General features: G+C 34.3%; 1 protein-coding gene across 1 annotated transcript in view; it reads right to left on the minus strand.

Moving 5' to 3' along the window:
• LOC123525547 (zinc finger protein GLIS3-like) overlaps nt 1-25166 on the minus strand; it is a 72069-nt gene extending 46903 nt beyond the window's left edge. The window contains exon 1 of the mRNA XM_045304679.2: nt 25028-25166. The gene's annotated coding sequence lies outside the window, so the exon portion shown is untranslated. The remainder of the gene's footprint in view (nt 1-25027) is intronic.
• Nucleotides 25167-25655: the final 489 nt, after the last annotated feature.

Genomic DNA, 25655 nt, shown 5'->3' on the forward strand with positions numbered 1-25655 from the left:
TTAGCAAACAGTATCATGGATTATTATTTAGCAATCCAGATCACAGCTGAATGTTAAATCAAATGCACCCAAATAGAAAATATTCAATATATTATGTCCCTTTGATGTTGCTCTCCATGTTCAAAAAGAGTTACATTTCCTTGATCACAAAATTTTCTTTTATATGAAAATATTTAATGCTCATAACTCTGCGCTCCTGGTTAATATATTGTCAGTATATTTATTTTTGAGAAATATATGTACATTTGCCTTCATTTCAAACCTTTTTAACTTCATACCTATGATTTGAAAAAATTAGGTACTATCTCTAAATTTCATTTTTGAAACTTAATTATATTTTGGCATATACGAGGGTTGATCCAAAAGTAATGTCACTGCGTCCATGGTGCATTTATTCATCCGAGTATAAAAATAAAAATATATCAAAATGTACAAAAGTTCAATTCTGATAATATGGCAAAATATTTATTTCCTGTCTTTTTTCATTTAAAATGCAATTGAATTCAAAAAATACCACTGACGCTATGTCGCCGCACGCTAAAATATTATTAGTTCATTAATAAGACTGTCAAATGCAGCCACTGCTTCTTATCAAAATAACGCGCTGAATCATATGAAATTTTTAAAACGTGACATCACATATTTCCGCCGTTTGCTGTTGAAATTTTATTGACGTCATTGCTCGTTGAAAATATCTATGCAGTGTTAACGCTTGTCTATGCTGAGAGCAAATTTGTCGATTTCTGACAAAACACCACAGTGCGCTGTTCTGCGTTTTTGATTTAAATTAGGAATATCACCATTAGAGGCCAGGCCGACAACAAATAACACATATCAGGGATCATCCTAGGTCAAAATTTTAGGGAGAAGTGACTTCTCCCTCCACAGAATTTAGGGAGAAGTTGAGGAATTTAAGGAGAAGAATCAGCATAGCATTCAGTTTCCTGCCTATATAGATCCACTTTCTATGGGTCTAGCTGTAACTTATAAACAGTAATTATTTAAGGACATTGATTGTTGCATTATCATTTTCATGAATTTCCAAATAAAGTATACACTTAGCTATGAAAAAAGCCGCCTTTGAATTTTTATCCGAAATTTACATGTCCGAAACTCGTAAATTTAACAGGTGCACGATCAAAACGCCGTGAAAATTTTCATTCATGTTTCGATTCTCGTGCTTTAATAATGCCTGATTTTTGCTTCAACTTGTTCAGATTTATACATTTAATTAATTTATTTATTGATTTTTTCGAAAATAATACCAAACTCGTAGATAATGGCGATCTTTTTACAATATTTTGTTCGGCAGTTCTAACGTCCGCGAAATCATTTTTTATTCACAGTACCCGAGCAATTCATTTACAGAAATTGACCGTAATCAAGGTAATTGAAATAATTTTTGAAGTAATCTTTAATAAAATGAAAGAATAATATACAATTGTTGCATAAGATCATGCTCTCGTTAAGTTTATCCGCTTTTTACACGCCGACTGAAAATTTTCAAAATGGCGGCGGCTTACAATATTATTGATTGACACTTTGGGATATTAACACTACGATTGGCTGAAGTTTGACAGGCGAGTAGGCGGAGTTGACTGGATTTATCAATAATTTAATCTAGAATATGCATCAAGTTTTACAACTTTAAGTAAACAGATAATAACTCGCTGAAAAACTCGGTGATTCGGATTTCGCCCGGAGGCGATAATTAGGCGAAGTGGCCGACTTTAAAGCGACGATGTCGCTCAAATCGCCTTGTAGGATCCCTGCATATGGACCAAAACCAGTGAACAGGAGACTATGCAATAGGATTTTTTCATGAATTATAAAAAAAAGTTCATGAACCACAAGGAAAAGTTCACTAACTTAAATTCATGAATTATCAAGTTCAAGAATATTACTTTCATTTCATGAACTTGTAAATGTAGTTCATGAACATTTCAGAAAATCCATTAAATAATTTAAGAAATTCATGAACTTGTAAATGAAATTCAGATAATGATTGAAATTGTGATTCAGGAACTACATGGTTATGGTTTTCCCCTGTAAAAGAATTTCTAGAACTAGTATTAAGTTCTTGAACATTCAAGTACTTCTGAAGAACTGTTCCTGAACCAGCATAACAGTTCTTAGACTGTGGTTCTAGAACAATGATGGTTCTTGACCATTGGTTCAAAAACTGCAAAAGTTCAAGAACTTACAGAACATTACCAGTTCCTGAACAGTTACTGTTGGTAAGACTAAGAAGCAAAATTGTTCATGAACACAGGTTCATTAAAAGTACTAAAATTCAAAGCCTTTTTCTAGTTCAGTACCAGATCTTGAACCCAATTTTCAAGACCCTGAAGCAAAGCTAGTATTTGAATTTCAATCTTGATATAAAAGTAAATTATACATTATACATTAATGTTTTGTATTTTATACAACAGTTGTTTACTTTTTATTATGCTCCCAATCCCACTCTAAACTTAGTTTACTGTTTTTACTCAACATGTCATTTGTTGAGGGTGGAATGACACCAATGAAGGGAAAATAAATCTTTGTTGTGAACCATAGCATTCTTCAGTTTTGTAAATTGTACTCTTTAAGACTCTGTGCTTAGAATGTTGCAAATGGTCAGTCGCCAGTTCAGAAATTTACTTTTAGCTTACCTTGCACAAGGTGCCAGGTTGTGCCAGTAAGGATCGCTGTCTGTTCGTCCTACCATTTCTTTTAAACAACATCTCTGAAACTACTAGGCCAATGTTAATGAACCTTTTATACAGGAATTTTTCTTGTATCAAGCTCTACCGAAATTGTCAAAGAATTCCATCACATGCAGATCTCTCATGTTTCATAGTGTTACACTCCTACCAGGTGACCTTGACTAGTTCATGAATTTGTTCATGAATAAGTTCATGAAACCTGTTTTTTTCCTTTTTTTACAGAAATAATTCCTGAATAAAAATTCATGAAAATCAAAATTTATGTTTCATGAATAAAAATTCATGAAAATCAACATTTATGTTTCATGAATTTCAATATTCATTAAAATTCATGAATAAATATTCATGAGAATCAAAATTTATGTTTCATGAATTTCTATATTCATGAACTTGTTCATGTATTATTTTTAATTCATGAACAAGTTCATGAATATCGAAATTCATGAAACATAAATTTTGATTCTCATGAATATTTATTCATGAACTATTTCATGAAGTTGTTCATGAATAAATTCATGAACCTTTTTCACAGGGGTAGTATATAGGTGGTATGAGCGTTTAAGAGACAGTGTGAGTCACTTTAGGATCGCCAGAGAACCGAAAGACCTGTGATGTTGGCGCTGTGTGATTTTGCGCTTTTTCCTCATCTGAAAGAACTCCAAGGGGTCAATTTCCAGGATCTTGATCATTTGAAAATTTTTGTAAAAATGTGTTTCCATCTCTTTCAAAGGACTAGAATGTTGCTGCTTTCCGTAATGGGTGACGACAGACATGAGCGCTGTATAGAAAATCAAGGTTGATACTTTGAAAAGGAATGAATATTGATAGCAGTCAGTAAGAAACGTTGTCTCCGATGTCATGCGGTGATCGCTTCAAGTACGCCTTCCGTATATGTCGATATTGTTAAAACTATGCAACATATCTTATTTATATTTTCAGACAATATTGCAAATAGATAAAGTACTTCGATATGCATTTTTGTTTATTTCCTTTCATTATACACGATTTTACAGCTACAGTGACATTACTTTTGGATCAACCCTCGTACATTCAAGCTATTTATACTGTGAAATCATAAAAAATTGCAGGGGACTAATTTTCATGGATTTTGAAATTGAATTAATCCATGAAACTAAATCTCATTAAGAACAAGAAAAATTAACATTCATTCATATGAGTTTAAATACAAGAATTCATATCCACCTGAAATTGCAACTTTGACCAAAAGCGCGAAATTATAACATGATTTCACACTAATTTAATCTTGATTGTTGAATTTCAAGTAAGTTCATTGCATTTGATTCAAATACTGAAACCTAATACAATATGACGTTCTTAGAGGACAAAAATAAAACTAACAACTATTATGTTCAAATTTAAAGATTTCTATTTTCATTGAACAAATAATTTTTTTTTGTCTGATAATATTAATTTATTGGGAGGTATAGCACATAGTTTTTGAACTTATTATTATTATTATTAAATAAAGTGTTTTAAAAAGTCACACATTGTCAAAATAATATACTGTACACCCTCAAACGAAGGAACTTGAACATAACTTGGGATTTTTCATGTATTAATAACTATTCATCTGTCTTAACATGAAACGTAATGAAAATACAAATAACAACATCAATAAAACAAAATTGGCTAAAAGCAAGATTATTCATGAATAGATTACATCTCAAAAACTGAAAAGGGGTTTTTATCAAAATTTGAATGAATCAATGAAATACGACAGAAAATGTCAGTATTGAAAAAGCTTCATCATGTTCAAACAATGGTGTTTTGTGTTTGTTACAAAACTTTCAATCTGCAATATTTAACCTTGGAGATTGATAAAACCTCACCTTAACCAACTTTTAACAGTTCTTTATCAGTTTCTAGAGTAAAGTATAGGTATATAAGTAATAAGGAAGTTTTCTATCTTTCTAGTCTAGAAGTAAAGCTGTTAATGAAATATCACTTTATTTAGCTTCTGATAGCACAAACTGCTTCATGATGGTGTTCAACTGTTCTATTTATGCAATGGCAAAATATAAATGGAAAATCAGCCATTTTTACTTCTAAGTTGACTTAATACCTTTCTCAAAGCTTATAAATACAACAGCCTGGAAATATGCACGTGGCTAAAAATACAATTGTGATGGTTTTTGGTGGCTGCTGCCACCAGTGTCAAAAAGAATACTCCGTTTGAGAAATCTTGTCAGTTCTTAAGACCATCCTAACAACACAACCAAAAATAGTTCCAAGCTTTCCAGGTAAACATCTACACAACATGCAGAATATGCAAAGCTACAATATATGCCTTAATACCGTTTTTAATGTAAATTCGGCGACTAAAATCAATACAAACTGAAATCAACGTTTTAATTAAAACAACAACGTGTATGAATACAAATATGCAAATGTATGGTCACGTGAATAAACGATGACCTCATGTCACCTGAACTGGAGCGATGATATTGATTAGCTATTGCATAGTACTGCCCCAGAGGTCACATAGCTTATAACGTAGAAAAGGTAGCTTATATATATAGAAACCTAGCCTGGGAATCCAGACTGACAATTCAAAAATGTTTCCTAACCGCAGTGTCACATGTATAACTCCCGAAATTTAAGGCTTTATTTGATAAAGAACAATGACTTCTGCTAGCAATAATCCGCGGCTAAAAATAGAAACGGAATTTCAATGGAAACGTTTCCAAACATTTCCGGTCCATAGACAATACCAGTTTGTACCTCTGATAGCTTTTCCAGCAAGTTGTAACACTTTTCAAATATGTCAGAACAAACTTAAATGTTCGTTATAGCTATCAAATTGTAAGATATTATATCAATGCAACCCTAGTGATCTAAGAATGTTACTGAATTTTCGACTGCATTGTCTCGTTTTCGTTTCAAGCACGCAAAAATATGACCACATGTTAATTAAGCTATTTATAGAAAATCGATAATCAGCAGTGATATGGATTTCCTCAGGCGTTGATACTGCCAATTAACACTAATTAGCGATGATTTATGAACAGAACAGTACCTTATTGATATAACTTGAACATGTACAGTTCATCGTTATATCAAGAACAAAATATACTTAAACATGCTTAGCAATACTAGAGTGAACAAAAATTAAAGAACATTCGGTTAAAATTCATTCGATATTGTTTGCAATTTGACCTGCCGTTAGAATCAAAGACATGTATGTTTTCTAAATAATATTCCCTCACGGATAATCTTCCTTCAGCAAATGTACAATATAAGATACTATATGTATGCATTGATACACATGTATTCGGTATAATTTCGTCTGACAAAACACGAATTATCAACGTGGAAACCCACAGGTCGCCCAAGCTGAGAAGTGTTGCAAGCTCGCTTTGACTAAGTGGTGCCACTGTATCACGATTTCATCAACTTGTAAGCCCGTGAAAGTGGGTGCAGCGATGATACTAATACTCGCCTTTTTGAAATGGCAATCTGTTAGACTGTAGCAAGTCGTCGGATTACAGATTTGACCAACTTAAAGATTGAATTGTTTCAAGACAGATTCTGCTCACTTCAGGTAAATTCATTCGAGTCGCACCATGAGAAAAACAACATAGTGCATTTGTGACAAGCATGGACCCAGATCAAAGTGCGGATCCGCACACCACTCTGGTCAGGATCCTTGCTGTTCGCTAACAGTTTCTGTAGTTGCAATAGGCTTCGAAAGCTAACAGCATGGATTCTGACCAGACTGCGTGGATGCAGGCTGGTCTGGATCCATGCTGGTTGCAAACGCACTACGCTGGTTTTCTCATGGTGCGTCTCAATATATCTGGATACAAATATATGTATAAAAATTTAAACGGTTTCGTTTCGCCAGTTACATATTTTCGACTTTTTTCTCGGTCTGACTAAAGTTGTAAGTTTGTCTGACTTAATGTCCAGCATTTTTGCGAAGCCTGCTGTTATGTCTAGCGAACTTCTGAGTATAACAGATGGAGTGATAATTAATGCACCTCTAAAATACACTGGCTGCAGAACTGACATTCTGAGGTGCATTTGTAGTGCATGTTTGTGTTGTTTTCTTTCACAAAAGTCTCATGAAAACCACAGCTATCTGATACGGACTAAATCAGTGTGTATAATAATTCATGACAGACACTGCCAAAAAGCTTTAAAAAGAAATCTTAAAAGCTGTATGATTTGGAGAAAAAGCTTATATTATTTATTCATAGTAAAACATCTTCAATGTAATTTATGTTGTAGTTTTTGTCACAAATAATCAAAAAGGATCAGAACTATTTGTTAAAGACTGAATCAGTGTGTATGTAAACAATGACTGACAGTGAAAAAGGATTAATTTTGAAACCAAAGCCGAATATTAAAAAAATGCAAAAAAATGTTCTTATGGTTTATATTAACAATTCCTCAGTTGTCGCTTTCTTTGTAATATTTTAAACATTGATTAGCAGCCACCATCAGCGCTTTGAGCGCTTTGATACATATGTGATTGCTGATGATTGCAAAATTGAAATTGTTAGAACAGGAAGAATTACAATCAAATGTACTAGAATTCAATCTTATGAGAAATTTGACCATTTCATGGAAATAGGCAGTGTTTTTGAATGGCATCAGTAAATATGTTTGTCAGGATACTGGTTATAGGACCCAGGGAAGTGCCTACGCCTTTAGTATCTTGAACAATGGTTTGGGTCCAATCACTAAGGTAGTGTTATTTCTAGAGCGACGCAGCGGGGCGCCCCGCCCTGCCCTTTTTTACTGCCGCCACGCTGCCCGTAAAATGTGCCCTCTTGCCTTTGATCTTCTGCTAAATCCCGCCAATTTCCCTGTTGACATGCCTCGACGATTTTTTGATCAGCAAATTATGTCACGGCGAGTGCACACATGTAATGAGAATCAATGAAGTGTTAAAACTAATTGATAAAGAGTATGGATCCTGTGAAATGTCAAAAAGGCGTGCGTAAGCGACCAGCTGATTACCGAGCACGTGAGAAGTGCCCTAGATTTCTTTGTGCAAAATTTAAATTAGACCGTCGTTTAGTATAATAACAAGTATATATCAATGCAGTTTGATTCTACTGTAATTTAAACTAGAAAATGCACAAATTTTAATGAATATCGAAAGTAAAATAAAGTTTAGAATGTCCGTTCACGAGTCTTACTACTCCGGATGTCGTATGCAATTTTTCCATATTTCCTTCAAAATAGCTGGGGGCCTCCGTGGCCGAGTGGTTAGAGTCGTTGACTTCAAACCATTTGCCCCTCATCGATGTGGGTTCGAAACCTCATTTGGGGCGTAGAATTCTTCACGTGAGGAAGCCATCCAGCTGGCTTACGGAAGGTCGGTGGTTCTACCCAGGTGCCCGCTCATGATGAAATAGTGCACGGAGGGGCACCTGGGGTCTTCCTCCACCATTAAAGCTGGAAAGTCGCCATATGACCTAAAATTGTGTCGGTGCGACGTTAAACCCAACAAAATAAAATAAATAAATTCAAAATAGCTGACAGTCGGTGTATTTTTTATCATGAGAAACATCAAAATATGAGGAACTGTCTCTGGTTTACCCTAGTGGGTCATGTAAACTGAGTAAAAACTACTTTCAAACAACATTCCGAAAGTGTACTTGATCCGGATAGTATATTTTGGATATGCGTTTTAGTAAACTTTAACCGGACTGTAATAGCACTTTTCTGTTAATGAAATATTGATGAAAGACCTGATCAATACAGCATGACTTTTGATAATTATCAGTTTACAATGTGACCTGAAACAGGCCTTTAACTATGTTGTTTAAGCTTATATTAAGGCCCTCCACTATTTCACATTCATATGAATAAGTTGACATTCTTGGTGACATTTTCTAAGAGAAAGGCTTGAATGGTTTAACCTAAACTATAAAGTATGTAAAAAGCCTTTGTAAACATTGTTACTGGTTTTGGGAAGATTTAGCACTTTATTCTGTGACATTTCTTTTAAGTGTGCAATAAAGATAAATGGAATACATATTAACTATAGACATCTAGAAATGCAACTACTGCTATGGTAACTTTCACGTCTAAAAGAGCACCATGCCCCTTTCGGACATCACCCTGCCCTTTTTTGGCAGCACCCCGCCCTTTTTGAGCTCTAGAAATAACACTACTAAGGTGACTATGTCTTAGACTAGCTGACAAACGATGTAGAATGTCCTTTGTTAAAACGTAAAGCTGGTGAGACCAAATATCTCAGATATAGAATTTTCCTCTGGCTACCTTGCCTAAATGATTCGTGTACCAATGATTCATAAATGATTTTAATTATGAGCTAGACAATTTCAGGGATCAGGTAAATCAATAAATATTTCAAACTAACAATTTCCATTTAGCTCAAACTCCTATAGGCTGGAGACTCTATACTTGACTGGTCTTTTTGTTGAAGTTCCCGTCAGACAATGTCTTTGAATCAACAACATACGAGTCCTATCGCATAGATGCTCGGCCTCTGTCCTCTCAAACTCTATAAGATTGCCCTGACTCCTGGATGCTCAGCGCCTATATGCTATCATATGTCGCATTCAGCTACTATATAGGTATTATCCCCGATGCCTTGGCTGTACTTCGCCAATAATGCTGAACCGTCTATAAGCTGGAACTCTCCTACTATCTCAGTAGATTACCAAACTCTGGGTCTCTGTCTCAGCTTCCCGATGCTCAGCCTATATATGCTATCGTCTATAGCATTCAATTACCTTTAAGGTAAAACTCCTATGCGATGGCCCTATAGCTCGAAACCTTATCGAAATTCTGCTACTCTTCTTTAGTCTAAGAACTTCCAAAGTCTTCTTTTTAATAATTTATCCGCCCTGACAGGGTAACTGCAATAGTCTCCTTCTCAAGGTACTGGGATAAATTATTAGTTGAATCCTCGATGTGTCTTCTTCAACCGCTGGATACCGAATGAGCTCTCTGTCATCAATTTACCTATTTATACCCTAGCAGACGTGCTATTTTTAGAACTTGTTTCTGACTGGTCCAAATTTAAACATAACGTTTTACAACGAGTACTTGCTCTATCAAATATCTGGTTCCCTTTAACTTTTGTATATGACATAATGTGCGATGGTGGGATCCAGCTATCTATATAATGAACCTAAATCAGCGACAAATGACCCAAATTCTATTAATTACAGCAATTCAACAATAATTATAGCAATGACAACATGAAAAGGGAGTCAAGCACTATCAGATTCTGTGCTTATGTGTTACGTTATCAATATATTAAATATACAAATTATTCTGACAATGTTCACAAGCATATCCACTGTGCTATGCCTGGGCAATGAATGAGAAACAGCCAAAGCTTCAGTGACAGGTTCAAAGGAGTAAAATGTTAGTACACAGAGCAAGATTATTTGACTGATGAACATGTGCATTGGTTTTTGTGCCCTTATATAGATTTAGTTATACCAAATCTAATCTACTGGTCAACTTCATGGAATATTATGAATCCAATTTTGTTTTAAGTTACGACACATCTAACATGAACATAATTATACCATGTTTTCCTACAGTTTTGTACAAAGAAACCAGCATCAGATTTTAAGAAGAGATAAAAAAATATTTTCTCATGATTATGTCAAAATTGGTAAACAATAAAGCCACAGGCCTAGGACAGAGCCAGCACACTAAATATTGGTAACACAGTGACATAATTTTCTTTTAATTTTCCAGTTTTTGTCAATAATTATCAATACTATTCTTATAAGTAGAGTCATTGTGGCGGGCTTTTACCTTGTCTTTTTCCAAACTGGCAACATACCAAATTGGGTGCAAAATGACAAAAGAACCTATTTTGCTCTTAGACATTGTCATATTAAACAAAGGTTAAATATATTAACCATGTAACAGCACACAAACATACCATAACAGCTTTCTCTACGAGGAATACCCAACATAAGAAAAAAAGCATTGTTCCTTTTGTGTCAAAGAATGTGAAATTTGATCACTATGAAACAAAATTTCCATTTAGCTATAACAAATAAGTGAACAGACTCATTTGAAATTTAAAGAAGCTTCTGTTTACTTAAAGAGGCTAATATTTTCTTTTATTAATGTGTAAGAACCTTACTTTGATTAAAGGAGGAGAACTTCCTCGGTGGTCAATAACAATGACGTAGTTGGACAGCCTGTTATATGGTTGCAGGCAACACTAAAACAGCCAAATTCAACCTACCCTTACCCTACTTATGTGCATGCTTTTTCTATTTTAATCGCAGTATAAACGATTGTAACAATGTAAATTTTTAATATAGTCCTACCAAGGTTGACTCTCTGCACCTTGCCCTCAGGATTTTATTTCAGGCATATAAAACAGTTAGGATCTTCCATAACACTACTTCAGGTTTCGATGGAGGCCTTGAGAAACAAAAATCAAACAACACCAAATCATAGAAAGAAAGAGTTGTTTGACATGAAAATTGATCAGCATGTAAAACATGTATATTACTTTACGAAACAAGTGTCAGTATACTAATATAAACATTGAATTCCGGAAAAGGGCTGCCTAAAGGGGCTCCACTTCCGTACAGTTAAACGCCTTTAAAAACTCACCATTTTCAAAGAACTGTTACACATGTTTGTTTTGATGCATTTGCAATAGCGTGCGAGTGGTGGAACATAGTTTTCAGCAATTGTTTATCTTTTTTTCTTTACAAATGGCATTCATTTTCAAAGGGAGACAACTTTTTCTCAAAGATTACTTAAAATAATCGAAAAAAGTTGTTTCCCTTTGAAAATGAATGCCGTTTGTACTTAAAATAATCGGGAACAGTTGTCTCCCTTTGAAAATGAATGCCATATGTAAAGAAATAATGATAAACAATTGCTGAAAACTGTGTTCCACCTTGTTATGCGAAATTTCACCACTCGCACGCTATTGCAAATGCATCAAAACGAACATGTGTAACTGTTCTTTGAAAATGGTGAGTTTTTAAAGGCGTTTAACTGTCCGGAAGTGGAGCCCCTTTAGGCAGCCCTTTTCCGGAATTCAATGTTTATATCAGTATACTGACACTTGTTTCGTAAAGTAATATACATGTTTTACATGCTGTTCAATTTTCATGTCAAACAACTCTTTCTTTCTATGATTTGGTGATGTTTGATTTTTGTTTCTCAAGGCCTCCATCGAAACCTTCATCATTCCATAAAGTTTGAAAGTTGTAGCTGTAAGACTTTGGGCTAAACAATCGGTATATGTTGCTTGCCTATGGATGGGTAAAACATTCCTCACAGATAAAGAACTGGCAACCTTACTACTTAAGCCAAACTTGCAAACACCACTTCAAATGTCATTGCATGAAATTATTTCATGGACACTTGCAGAATACCTAAAAGCCATCTATACCCATTGAATTAAACTGGGCATACCTCAATAGAGTTCAAAAAAGTTTTATGGTTCCCATAATCTGACCTTCTTGCCAAAAAAAAACAATAGCAGTTTTTTAAATCATACTATTATGACTGGACCATATAAAGAAACAAAGTAACAACAAAGTGAAATTATACTTTAAGATAATTTAATTTCACTGACATTGAAGTTCCTGGTTTTGGCCAGAAACATCTTTTCTGTATGGATCTGAATTCATGGATTTAAAATTTTGCATATCAAATAAATTGGCACTTTACTTATTCCTTAAGATTAAATTTCCTGGATTGGCACAACCATGAAATCCATGACAATTCTTCCCTAATGAATATTTATGACCTCATGGAGTATAAATCAAAATGCAAAGGAACCACTAGCTTATGACAACACATATAAGTGAACAGTGCCGTTGCATGAATATTTTTATTTACTTTTTTTTTTAACTTGCTATCTGAACAACATATATTTTTTACTTTATGATGTGAAGTTTAGTTTGCATGCACTTGATTTTTCTGAGGTTCTACTTTTCACGTTTTATACATACATGTACCATCCCCATTTTGAATTGTACCTATGGGTTTTGGTTGGTCCTGGTATTTCGGTACACAGCATACAAGGTCGGACAAAAACAAGAAGCATTTCATTTGAAATACATGTTTACCATAATCAAAGCTGTGACTGTTTAATAAACAGTGTTATCGTTCTTAACTTTTCGTTTTCTGTGACTTATCATACATAGTGTCAGCTCTAATATTTACTTTACAGATCTGAATTGTGTGAACTATGATTTGCTGGTTAAAATTACTTTTGCCTGCCAACTTTCCTATTTATAAGAGCAGGTCTTGTTGACTTTGGACAAGATTCAGTAAGAATCGAGAGTATTTACATTCATTTTGTAGATCTCTTGAAACAAGGAGGACAACTTTCAACTGAACAAACTTATCTAGAGAAGGCCCTTTAAAGTTGTACATGGGATTCATAATTGTTATTAGTACAGACTGTTCTTTTATGTTGCAACCATAGTAAGGAAACAAAAGACACCCAGTCGGAACAGTACATGTCAGACTGGAAGCATGTCCCCAAGTAAAATATTTTATCCTTTTTCACTGCTTCTCAAAAATTAACTAGCAAAATTCCATGCGTTCTTCGCATAAAAGTATCAAATTCAAAAGTGGAAAAACAAGGATGTGCGTGCTGATCTTGATCTACATTGGTCGCAAAGGTAGAATCAATCGCGTCCAGCATGGTAAGGGTTAAGGGTCATGTATAAGCCACATATAGGTCCTAGCGTCTAACTAGTTATTGATCAGGAATTACTTGCAGTCTCGCAGTCACCGAGACATTTAAACCTCTGATCGTCACCTAAAAACATTTGGCTTTTACATTGTGGCAAATGACAGAAAGTTGCAATTATAATGTAACTTTTATGTAATTTAGATACTCACAAAACAGCATGCCTTCAGGAAAGTCTGAATAAAAAAAACACTGTACGGTCACAAACAATAAAAATCGAACAGTACTTCAAATATAGGCTTAGCTGTTCAATCTAGTATAAGCAGGCTCGTAATCACCCAGTAACCTAAAATCATTGGGAAATGACAATGCGTTTTCTTTATCACTCCATATGCAAGAAGTTAAATATGTAGAAAAGTAAACAAAGTGACAATCTTATATAATCTTACTAGTTAAGATGAGCAGGATTTGCCTATTTACATGGCTTATTATTTCTGACCTGTCAATGCTAAACCAGGCTATCAAATCCTTGTATATAAATGGTGAGTAGCGCTGTATTGCACTGGCAGGGTCACTTCCTCTGATAAATATATGAAATTGTTGACTAACAGGAGACAAAATGTCCAAGCTTAAAATATGTATAAGCAAATATGTCTTTTTGGAATGATAAGTGCATCTCTTCACATTCAAGACATCAGAAGTAGGTATTTAAATTAGAAAAAAAACTTGAAATTGTGCAAACTTATCACTTTTCATTTCATAATTTAATAGACCATACTTCTATTTCTTTTATACATAACTAGACTTTTCTTTGTGTTACATTGTGTTAACAGTATTTCAGACAGATATCCAACTCTGTTAAAAACAAAAGACTGCAAAATCTGGTGGTATTAACCCTTACCCTGCTAAATTTCTATAATGAACTTGTCCATCTTTCAATTTGTACAGTACCACGTACAGTACTGCACGGATGTGCAGGCTGATTATGATCTACACTGGTCGCAAAGGCAGAATCAATCGTGTCCAGCATGATAAGGGTTAAATCTAATCCAGTGGGCACATGAAGGATTTAACAATTCATACAACTAGGCCAGAAAACAGAATTTTTTGTTTTAGTATACTTACAAACTTTGTATTCATCCATTCCCTTTGTCAATGTATTTTAGAAGTATTACGATACTTGCATATATTAAAGAACAGTAACTGTTGTTTATGAAATATGTCACTACTGACACCTGGTTAGAGTTACAATTATGCCCTTACCATTGACCTTGAAGGCACAGACCCGACTCTGGTCTGTGGGGCATTTAATAATGCTTAACGTTTGTGTAAAGTTTCAATGGAATCTACTGAGTTGGAAAATGAGAAAATGTTTAAGTACAAAAGGTGCATGAACTAGCTGCGTGCAAACTGGCAGTTGTTAATTTGTCATAAAAGTCACTAGGCCACTACTTTCACAACTCTGGTGTACTTTGTCAAAAAATAAGTACATCCCTAAAACAATAATCTGTGTCTCTTTACTGAATTCTCTTTTTTACTGCTTAGAGACACTAACCCCAAAGTAATCAAAAATGTGTTTTTACTATAGAAAGAGGTAAGTTTCCTATCAATTCTATACAAATGTTGTTTTTTTGTTGTTTAATTGAACACATTTTCACCTGTTTTCACTTCTATACAGATGTTATCCACCTTCGGGGGCAAAAAAAGCAGTTTGCATGCAAAACTTTAACCAAGTTGTGACGCCGACACTGATGCCAGGGTGAGTAAAATAGCTTGGACTGTTCTTCGAATAGTTGAGCTAAAAATTGTATCTGGAAGTTTTAATTCTATAAAGTTATTACAGTTTTGCAATGAATTTAAACGGCCTATATATAAACATAATAATATTATACGTAAGGCGTATAAAATAACAATAAGCAAACTGTTACATATAACATAACAAGTTTATAGAAAATAACTCTTATATTATGAAAATGAAACAAAATACTTTAATGTGTTTTTGTTTAGCAATTTAACAAGACAATAGGCTCATAATTAGCATGAATTTGAACAGTAATTCAATATGTTGTCTTTTGTTTTGAATAAATGACTGAATGACAGTAGATCAATTTGTTTTTCTTACACCCGATTTCACATGAACAGCGACATCAAAAATCTTGGTAAAATGCCGACAGTTTAGCTTGACATGCAATCAAGTAGAAACAATGAAAGAAAAAAACAAAATATAATAAACATAATTAAGTTTATATTTACAATTGTCTGTCTTAAGTAATTTTGCTAAAAGTGTGTAATTTGTACTCCATGTTGTTCCTTGGAAGCATTTTATGAAGACCTTAATTAATCACTCTTTATTCCTGTGTTTTGTGTGTTTTAACTAACAGTTAAAACAGAATAATACTTTTTAACCATTTAGACAAAATGCATATTAAAACATCGAGTGACCAATATTGTGAGTAGCCCTTCAAAATTGAAATATATTTTGAATATAATTATGCCTAAATACATTCATTTCAACTACATATTTCAGCTCTAAGCTCAGCTGCAGAGATTCTGTTGTTTAACTTAGAGGGAAAGGGGCCCAGGCCTGTGATTTTAAGATAAAATAGCTCATTTTTGGGGGAAAGGTGAATAAACAAGAGGGCCAAGATGGCCCTAGGTCGCTCACCTGAGTAACACACTATAACAGTGTAAACATATTTTACCTAGTGATTTCATGGAAGCATTCTGACCAATTTTCATTAAGATGGGTCGAAAAATGTGGCCTCCTGAGTGTAAACAAGCGTTTTCTTTGATTTTAGTTTTTTACCCAACATGACCCAGATTCACACTTGTCCAAGGTTTTATGAAAACAAACATTCTGACAAAGTTTCGGGCATATTGGAGCAAAAAAGTGGCCTCTTGAGTGTATACAAGCTTTTCCTTTGATTTGACCTAGTGACCTAGTTTTTGATACAATGTGACCCAGATTTGATATCATCCAAGACTTCATGATAACAAACATTCTGACCAAGTTTTATGACAATAGAATCAAAAATTTGTCCCCTAGGGTTTATACAAGCTTATTCTTTGATTTGACCTGGTGACCTAGTTTTTGACCCCACATGACCCAGATAAGAATTCATCCCAAATTTCATGCAGACAAACATTCTAACCAAGTTTCATGCACATTAAATGAAAAATGCAGCCCCTGTTGCATGCACAAGGTTTTTCTTTGATTTTAACAGGTGACCTAGCTTTTGATCCCAGATGATCCAGATTCAGACTTGGGCTAAAGATCATCAAGATCATCATTTTGACCAAGTTTCATGAAGATATGGTCATAATGTGACCTCTGGAGTGTTATCAAGTTTTTCCTTTGATTGACCAGATGACCTAGTTTTTGATCCTACATGACCCACATTCAAACATGACCGAGAGATCATCAAGACAAACATTCTGACCAAGTTTCATAAAGATTGAGTCACAACTGTGGCCTCTAGAGTGTTCACAAACTTTTCCTTTAATTTGACCGGGTGACCTAGTAATTGACCCAACATGACCAGATTCGAACTTGACCTAGAAATCATGAAGACAAACATTCTGACCAAGTTTCATCAAGAGATTGAGTCACAACTGTGGTCTCTAGAGTGTTCACAAACTTTTCGTTTGATTCGATCGGGTTTGACCCTTTATGGCCCAGATTCGAACTTGATCTAGAGGTTATCAAGACAAACATTCTGACCAATTCTCATGAGTTTCAAACTTAAATTGTGGTCTAAAGAGTGTTAACAAGATTTTCCTTTGATCTGGCCTAGTGAACTGGTTTTTGACCCCACATGACCCAGTTTCGAACTTGATCTAGAGATCATCAAGACAAACATTCTGACCAAGTTTCATAAAGACTGTGTCACAACTGTGGCTTCTAGAGTGTTCACAAGGTAAATGTTGACGGACGCCGGACAATGACCGGTCACGATAGCTCACGTTGAGCTAAAAAACCTGATGTTAAGTGCATTCTTGTGGAAAACTGCATAGTTTGAAAGGAATTTTCTGTGAGGCAGAGGCCTGTAAACACCCCCTAAGTTTCATAAAGATCGAGTCACAACTGTGGCCTCTAGAATGTTCACAAGCTTTTCCTTTGATCTGACTGGGTGACCTAGTTTTTGACCCAACATTACCCAGATTCGAACTTGACCTAGAGATCTTCAAGACAAACATTCTGACCAAATCTCATAAAGATTGAGTCACAACTGCAGCCTCTTAAGTGTTCACAACTTTTTCCTTTGATCTGGCCTACTGACCTAGTTTTTGACCCCACATGACCCAGTTTCGAACTTGGCCTAGAGATCATCAAGACAAACATTCTGACCAAGTTTCATAAAGATTAGGTCACAACTGTGGCTTCTAGAGTGTTCACAAGGTAAATGTTGACGGACGCCGGACAATGACCGGACATGATAGCTCACATTGAGCTAAAAAACCTGATGTTAAGTGCATTCTTGTGGAAAACTGCATAGTTCGAAAGGAATTTTCTGTGAGGCAGAGGCCTGTAAACAGCCCCTATTATAGAAGAAAAAAGGCCTGATAGACATTTCATTAGGTAATTTCATTTCCGGCTTCTAATGTCTTGGGCCTTTATCAATATTTGCCTGTTTTGTCTCATTTAATAAGATTTAAGTCTGAAAATGGTACATTTGTTACTAAGACCATAGCCAATGAGTAGCTAAAGACTAAAATATTTGCTGTCTGACTTGAGCCAACTGAAAGCCAATTTAACTCTACAGCCAACTCATTTACTTCATAATGTTTACAATTAGTAAATAACTTCATTTCTGTTCAGTTTTTCCATTTAAATTATTATCTTTTCATGTTGCTTAGTGCATAAAATGTGCCTCGCTAGCTTCTTAAAAAGATTTGTCGATTTAAATGACATTGGCCAGTAGATATTATGATAGATAGTGGGTTATCTAGTTTATTTACTGATCATGTCCTTATTATGTTACAATCAAAATTGTAATACAACACTTTGAACATCTATAGGAATTACTAACGCAGGATATCACGCTATAAATCACTATGACAGGTTATTAACATCTGTGATTTGTATTGTTTTATATAAAAGCAGGCTTTAACAGCAATTCTGATGGAGGGTGGGGGTGTCTGTAATACTGAATTGCACATGCCTCTTACTTCGAGAACACCGGGATGACACAGATGTGTCTTGCACTAAGATGAATGCTTTGAACTCAAAAGGAAGAAAATCAACACCGAGTTAAACTCAAGGAGTAAAACAAACAAATTCAATTACTTATTATGATGCCTTGTGAAATGTATGTCCAGTCCCATTTTGTAAAACAGGAGGGCCATGATGGCCCTATATCGCTCACCTGTTATCATTGCACTTGAGGACAAGAAGGTCCTCAGAAAAAATATCTAAGTCCAACAGACAGGAACAACAAAGGGAAGGAATTTAACCAAAAACAAACAAAATTCTTACAAGGTACAGATATGTCAAAATACACCTAAAAATTGGAGGTACCATCCATGTTGTACCACAGAAAAGTGGTCTTGGTTTTTCCCTACAGCCGATAATAAAAAAGTTACTAAAAATAAGCTATTTATAGTAACGTAAAAGGGAAGTAATTAAAAAAAAAATTATTGTAAGTGAACAAAAGAAGGATCTGCCAAATAAATCTGTTATTTATTTTAATTTGAAATAAAGGGAGGTAATTTGACATAAAATCAGTCCATAGTTATCTACTTTGATTGGCTCAGTCCAACTCATGACAATAATGAAATTTCAAATAAGTCCTATAAGTACTTACTGATATAAATCCATTTTGATTACAATCAGGGGAGGTAATAAGATATGAAATAACTCTGGAACCTACGACTGGATCTGGTTTGTCATGGAATCCAAGATTTATTGTTGTTGAAGATATTTTGGAAGTTTGTATCTAATAAAATCATAAATGAAGTATCTATATGACTGCAAAAGCCAAAATAGCCAATTTTGGACCTATAAGGGGCCAAAACTCTGGAACCAATGATGGAATCTGGCCAGTTCAAGAAAGGAACAAAGATCTTGTGGTGATACAAGTTGTGTGCAAGTTTGGTTAATATCAAATCATAAATGAAGCTGCTATTGTGCAGACTAGGTCAAAATAGCTAATTTTGGCCCTTTCAGGGGCCATAACTCTGGAACCCATTAAGGGATCTGGCCGGTTTAAAAAAGGAACCGAGATCTTATGGTGACACAAGTTTTGTGCAAGTTTGATTAAATTCAAATCATAAATGAAGCTGCTATTGTGCAGACAAGGTCAAAATAGCTAATTTTGGCCCTTTCAGGGGCCATAACTCTGGAACCCATATTGGAATCTGGCCAAGTCAAGAAAGGAACCGAGATCTTATGATGATACAAGTTGTGTGCCAGTTTGGTAAAAATCAAATTATAAACAAAGCTGCTATTGTGCAGACAAGGTCAAAATAGCTCATTTTGGCCCTTTCAGGGGCCATAACTCTGGAACCCATAATGGGATCTGGCCAGTTCAAGAAAGGAACCGAGATCTTATGGTGATACAAGTTGTGTGCAAGTTTGGTTAAAATAAAATCATAAATGAAACCACTATCGTGCAGACAAGAAATTGTTGACGGACGCACGGATGCACGGACGGACTATTTGACTATTTTCATTGCTGGATAGTGAAACTGGGCACATCTGAGGAAACTGAGCTACCACTAGAGTGTTTATTAACTCCAATGGTGGATAAAGATGTTGCACAATAGCTTGAGTCTGTGTCAAAATATTAAGTAATAAGCATAATTCATTAAATATTGATGCAAGAGTTATGCATCTTGTGTCATATGATGTGGGTGATGATGTGGTACAACTACTTCAAGTTTGAATCAAATGCATTTCATAATAACTCAGATACAGTGAAAATGCATCAAAATTAACCTTTAATTCTACATATGTAAGTAAAAGAGGGTATAATTCATGAAAAATTGGTGCCAGACTTATGCTCCTTGAGTCATATGATGTGGGTGATTATGTTAACAATTATTTTAAGTTTGAATCAGATCCATTCAGTAATACTGTAACAGAGATACAGTCAAAGAGCATCAAACCTTTAACCTGAAATTCTAAGTAAAAAGGGGGAATAGTTCATGAAAAACTGGTGCAAGAGTTGTGCACCTTGTGTCATATGGTGTGGGTGATGATGTTGAACAACTATTTTAAGTTTGAATCAAATCCATTCAGTAGTAACAGTGATAGAGTGAAAGTGCATCAAAACTTTAACCTGAAATTCTAAGTAAAAAGGGGGAATAATTCATGGAAGATTGGTGCAACAGTTATGCACCTTGTGTCATATGGTGTGGGTGATGATGTTGAACAACTATTTAGAGTTTGAATTAAAAAAAGGGGGAATAATTCATGAAAAATTTGTGCCAGAGTTATGCATCTTGTGTCATATGATGTGGGTGATAATGTTGAACAACTATTTTAAGTTTGAATCAAATCCATTCAGTAATAACAGAGATACAATCAAAGTGCATCAAAACTTTAACCTTAAAATCTAAGTGAAAAGAGGGGATAAATCTTGAAATATTGGTGCCAGAGTTATGGCCCTTATGTCAGATGATGAGGAATAACTATTTCAAGTTTAAATCAAATCCATCAAGTAATTACAGAGATGAGCTGAAAAAAGAGAAAGTGTAAAAAAAACTTTAACCAAGGCGGGGACGCAGAAAGACGGTGACGCCAACGCCGGGTCGAGTAGGATAGCTCCCCTTATACTTCGTATAGTCGAGCTAAAAAAACTACTGTCACTGCTGATCTGGTCACAGAAATAAGAATATTAAATATATACAGACTTGTATGTAACTAGAATTGTGTCCATTGGACACGGATCCCCATACATACTGTGCCATCCTCTAAATAGCAACGTTTTTAGTATTAACCATCTTCACATGAAGGATGTTCGATAATAAGTTTGAAGCAAATTATATTCAGATAAGGTTGTGCATCTGAGTAACTTTGAATCCATTCCTTCAAAAAGTGCATGAGGAGTTGAACAAACAAGATTTTTCTCTATAATTTATATAGCAAAACTATCAAATGGCCATGACTGCGGTAAAAAAAAAGTCACAGAAAAAATTCCTTCTTTTATGGTCATCTGCACATCTAGCTCGTTCATCTGTGAAAGACTGAAGCAAATCAGGCTAATAATGTGTGGGGGCATAGAAAGCTGTCTTTCTTTTATAACCATTTCAGGGGCTACATGTACAACTGTATTTGAAATTTTGACTAGATCTAGCACTGGTGCAAGGGGGAGACAGAAATTGCAGTTTCTATTTTAGGGAAATAACTCTGCTGTAAATGTGAAGAGTCTAACTTGATTTACTGAATAGTATCCTCCGGTTAATACAACATTAACAAATAATATCCACTTAAGCTCACATACTATTTAATTAAAATCATCATACATGTACCAGATTTTCATGATAAACATATTTTACAAACTGACACAGGTATCAGCAAAAATGATCATTTTAACCAATCAGGGGTAATAACTCTGACAACACAAGGCTCCGGTAACACAACACTGATTTTAGTGAATAATATACAAATAGTCACACCATATCAACTCTCTGCATAGATTTGACTGCAAAAGGAAATAAATTGCAATTTTTTAATAAATTCAATGGCAAAACCTCTGGTCATACTAATCTGATGTTCAAAAATATTGCAGGGATGAAGTTAAAAGTGATTTCTTCTAAAAATATATTTTCATATATTAATAATAAATGCAATAATTTCAATGAGTTTGATATACTTTGAAGATTGTAATTCAAAAGTTACATGTAAAAGTGAGTTATTTTCCAAATAACATTCTGTATGTGAAAGCATTAACAGGTCCATGTTTCGGAGAAAAAAGTTCAAACATCATCAAATCATAGAAAGAAAGCATTGTTTCACATGAAAATTTAACAGCATATAAAACATTTATATTATTCTACAAAACTATTGTAAATTTATTCCTATATATATATATATATATATATATATATATATGAATTCCGGAAAGAGACTGCATGAAGGGGCCATACTTCTGGACAGTTCAGCGCCTTTAAAAACTCACCATTTTTAAAAAGCTGTTACATGTCTTCGTTTTGATGAATTTGCAACAATGTATCAGTGTTTAAACTTAACATAACTAGGTAAAACGTCGTTTTTGACAATTGTTTACAAGTCATTTATTTCTTTACAAATGGCATTTTTATTTAAAGGGGGACAACTCCTTTAGAATATTTTAAGTATCCAACTCTAAGGGACAGAACAATAAAACATGTATTGGACAGATAGGTTGTTTGTCAAGATGGTGTATGTTTACTAAAAATTTCTGTTGTTTTGTGATATATACTGCTAAACTTTAACTGCACAATAAGATTTGTTAGTAAAATCACTTAGCCACTGTCTATATGGTAGACTATTGTATTTGAATATGAACTTATGATATGGTGATTATTAGGCTTTACCCTGCTAAATTTCTATAATGCACTTGTCTATCATTTAATATGGACAGTACCATTAACTATCAAAAGGTGTGCATTCCAAAAAGATACTGACTGAATATCGAACAGTGCAGGTCATGATCAGACTGCATGGATGTGCAGGCTGATCATGATCTACACTGATCGCAAAGGCAGAATCAATTGTGTCTAGCATGATAAGGATTAAAAGAATGTATCTGATTTTATCTGAAATAACGTCATTCTCATTTAATGAGTAAATAGTCTACCTCACTTCTTAATTTACAAATTTTGTCCCTGTTTCAATCACCAATCACTCTAGTCTGGGCTAGAGTACTTCCAGTATATGTAAATACAGTTTTACTTCTTTTTTATTGTGTGTTTACAGAATTTTAAAGTGTATATCATCATAATATATAAATTTACAAAAAAAAAACACACAAAAAACTTAATTTAAAATGTTGGATTTTGTTTTTAAAAATGCGCTTTCACACATTTATTTCTAAATAAAAAATTTCCAGTTCTGAAACCCCAAATGTTAGCTAAAAAATTTCGCTGCAGAGATGTTATATGCTGTTTTGGATCTCTTAGCTGAAATGAATCCCGTATTGAAACCTAACCAGAAATCTGTCACACTATAATTTCATCAAATCAAATGCCACATACTCATCTTTTACTTTAATGTATTTTTAATCCATTTTTCTTTTGATCTGACATAAAATGAACCACGCAACACCATTTGAAAATGAATCATACATCAAAGTTTCAAATGAGTACTGCTGCCTGCAATATTTTTCCCACCATTGCAGATGCTTTGTGATCGAGGTACTCTTCATTATGAAAACAAAATAGGAAGTATAGAATCTTTAGTTATTGAAAGTTTTCCCGAATTTAAACTTTTTAAGATATGTTTTTATGAACTTTGTTAAAAATGCTCACATTTATAAGTCAAATTGCAGTTCAACCTGGTTTGGTAAACAAATGAGGTTATGCTAGAACTTAATGGATTTGACCATAAGAATATATACATATAAATATCGCATCAGTTAAATTATGGTAGCCAGAACTAAACAAATGTATAACCAAATATCAAGTCAATGATAATAAGATTCAGACAGCAATCATTATGGTTCTGCTAAGAAAAATGATGGCCACAGCCCAGTCAGGCATTTCTCCCTTTACAGACACAGATTCTGAAGACAACCTTCCATTTATGAATGGAACTGAACCCATGAAAGATACCTGACAATAAACCCCTCCTACTTCAAACAAAAATATATTTGGTATACTTTGATATTTATGCTGCTTTCTCCTTGATTCGAGCCTCTTAAATCTTTTAGGGTTGTGCATATTTTTGTAAACCTGTTCACTTAAATAATTTTTGTTTTTTGTTTAAAAAATATTTGCATTTAACAATGGGCAATAAGAATTACAATTTTATCATCTTTTATATGTATTTTTTTGCACGAGACTGAAGGAGGTCAAACTCCACATCATTTTAAAACTTTCTCATTGATTCGAGCCCTTTGTTTGGAAGGTCATTAAGTGTTAATGTTTGCATATTCTATTTCCATAAAGCAAATTTCTATCAAGATTGACTTCTTGTTCACTCGTTACAACAGTACAATATGCTCAGGACGCTTTTAATTTGAAATTTGGGCTCACAATATTACCCACTATGTAATTTTCTTTTGAAATCAGCAATTTTTTATGCAAAAATATTAAAACAGGTATTTACTCATTTTTTCAGTGGTTTCATGACTAATATTTTCCAAGGAATTTTAAAATGTAAATGACACAAGTTTCTGATAGAAAAACATGCTCTATGAACATGAATTTTACTAAAACACAAGGGCTCGAATCGATGAGAAAGCTCGAATCGACGAGAAACAGGCAATACATAGACCCATCCAGTTAGAAATCAAAACAAGATACAATTCATCTTTCAATCTCGCAAAATAGCAACATCATACACGTGAAATATGTTGTACATATCTTGTATGTTGAGTTTCCATTTCTGACTCAAAATTGACATTTTCGTCAATCGAAGACGAAAATGTGCCAATTTAAGGCCCAAACTTGTTCACGGTTTTCAGAGATTTCGGGAAGAAAAACAGAGGACAGTATTAGTTATCTTACCAAATAAACTGACAAAAATACAAACCTTTTCGATTATTTATAACAGTTACTGTGATCATTTATTTGATATCACATTTTTGCTAAAAATCTCTGTTAGCAGTTTGTTGCGTAGGACGGAAGTTGACAGGTGACAACAAAAATGGCGGATATGCACACTAGTGAAATATGAACGCCGAACAGACACTAATAGCGTTACAGAATGCTACTGTCTGGAAACCTAAACAATGCTTAGCAATAGTGTGCGTATATGTTCGTAATACGCGCACAATCAGTCACGATTATTAGCGGAGTATGCCAATCATGAAGGATACACAACACAAAGTACCTAGTCTTAGATACAAAATACAAGAATCTTTGTCGGATATAGAATTACAAAAACATTAGCTCATGAGCTAGGCCTATTTCCCGACAAACAAAAGAAAACAGAAATTAACAAAAATAAAGCGGCTAAAAGGAAAGACAAACGAAAGTTAAGACATATTAAAACATAAACTGCATTGCAGCGGTTAAGAATGACATGGTTAAATGATTAAAACAAACTTACTACATAGCACATATAAGCACAAACAAAACAAGGACATATATCAAACAGGGAATGCCATGTTCCAAAAGAAAGCCTCCGCAAAACGAAACCCACAGCACGCAGACGTGCA

Source organism: Mercenaria mercenaria, chromosome 3 (assembly GCF_021730395.1).
Source record: "Mercenaria mercenaria strain notata chromosome 3, MADL_Memer_1, whole genome shotgun sequence".
NCBI lineage: Eukaryota > Metazoa > Mollusca > Bivalvia > Venerida > Veneridae > Mercenaria > Mercenaria mercenaria.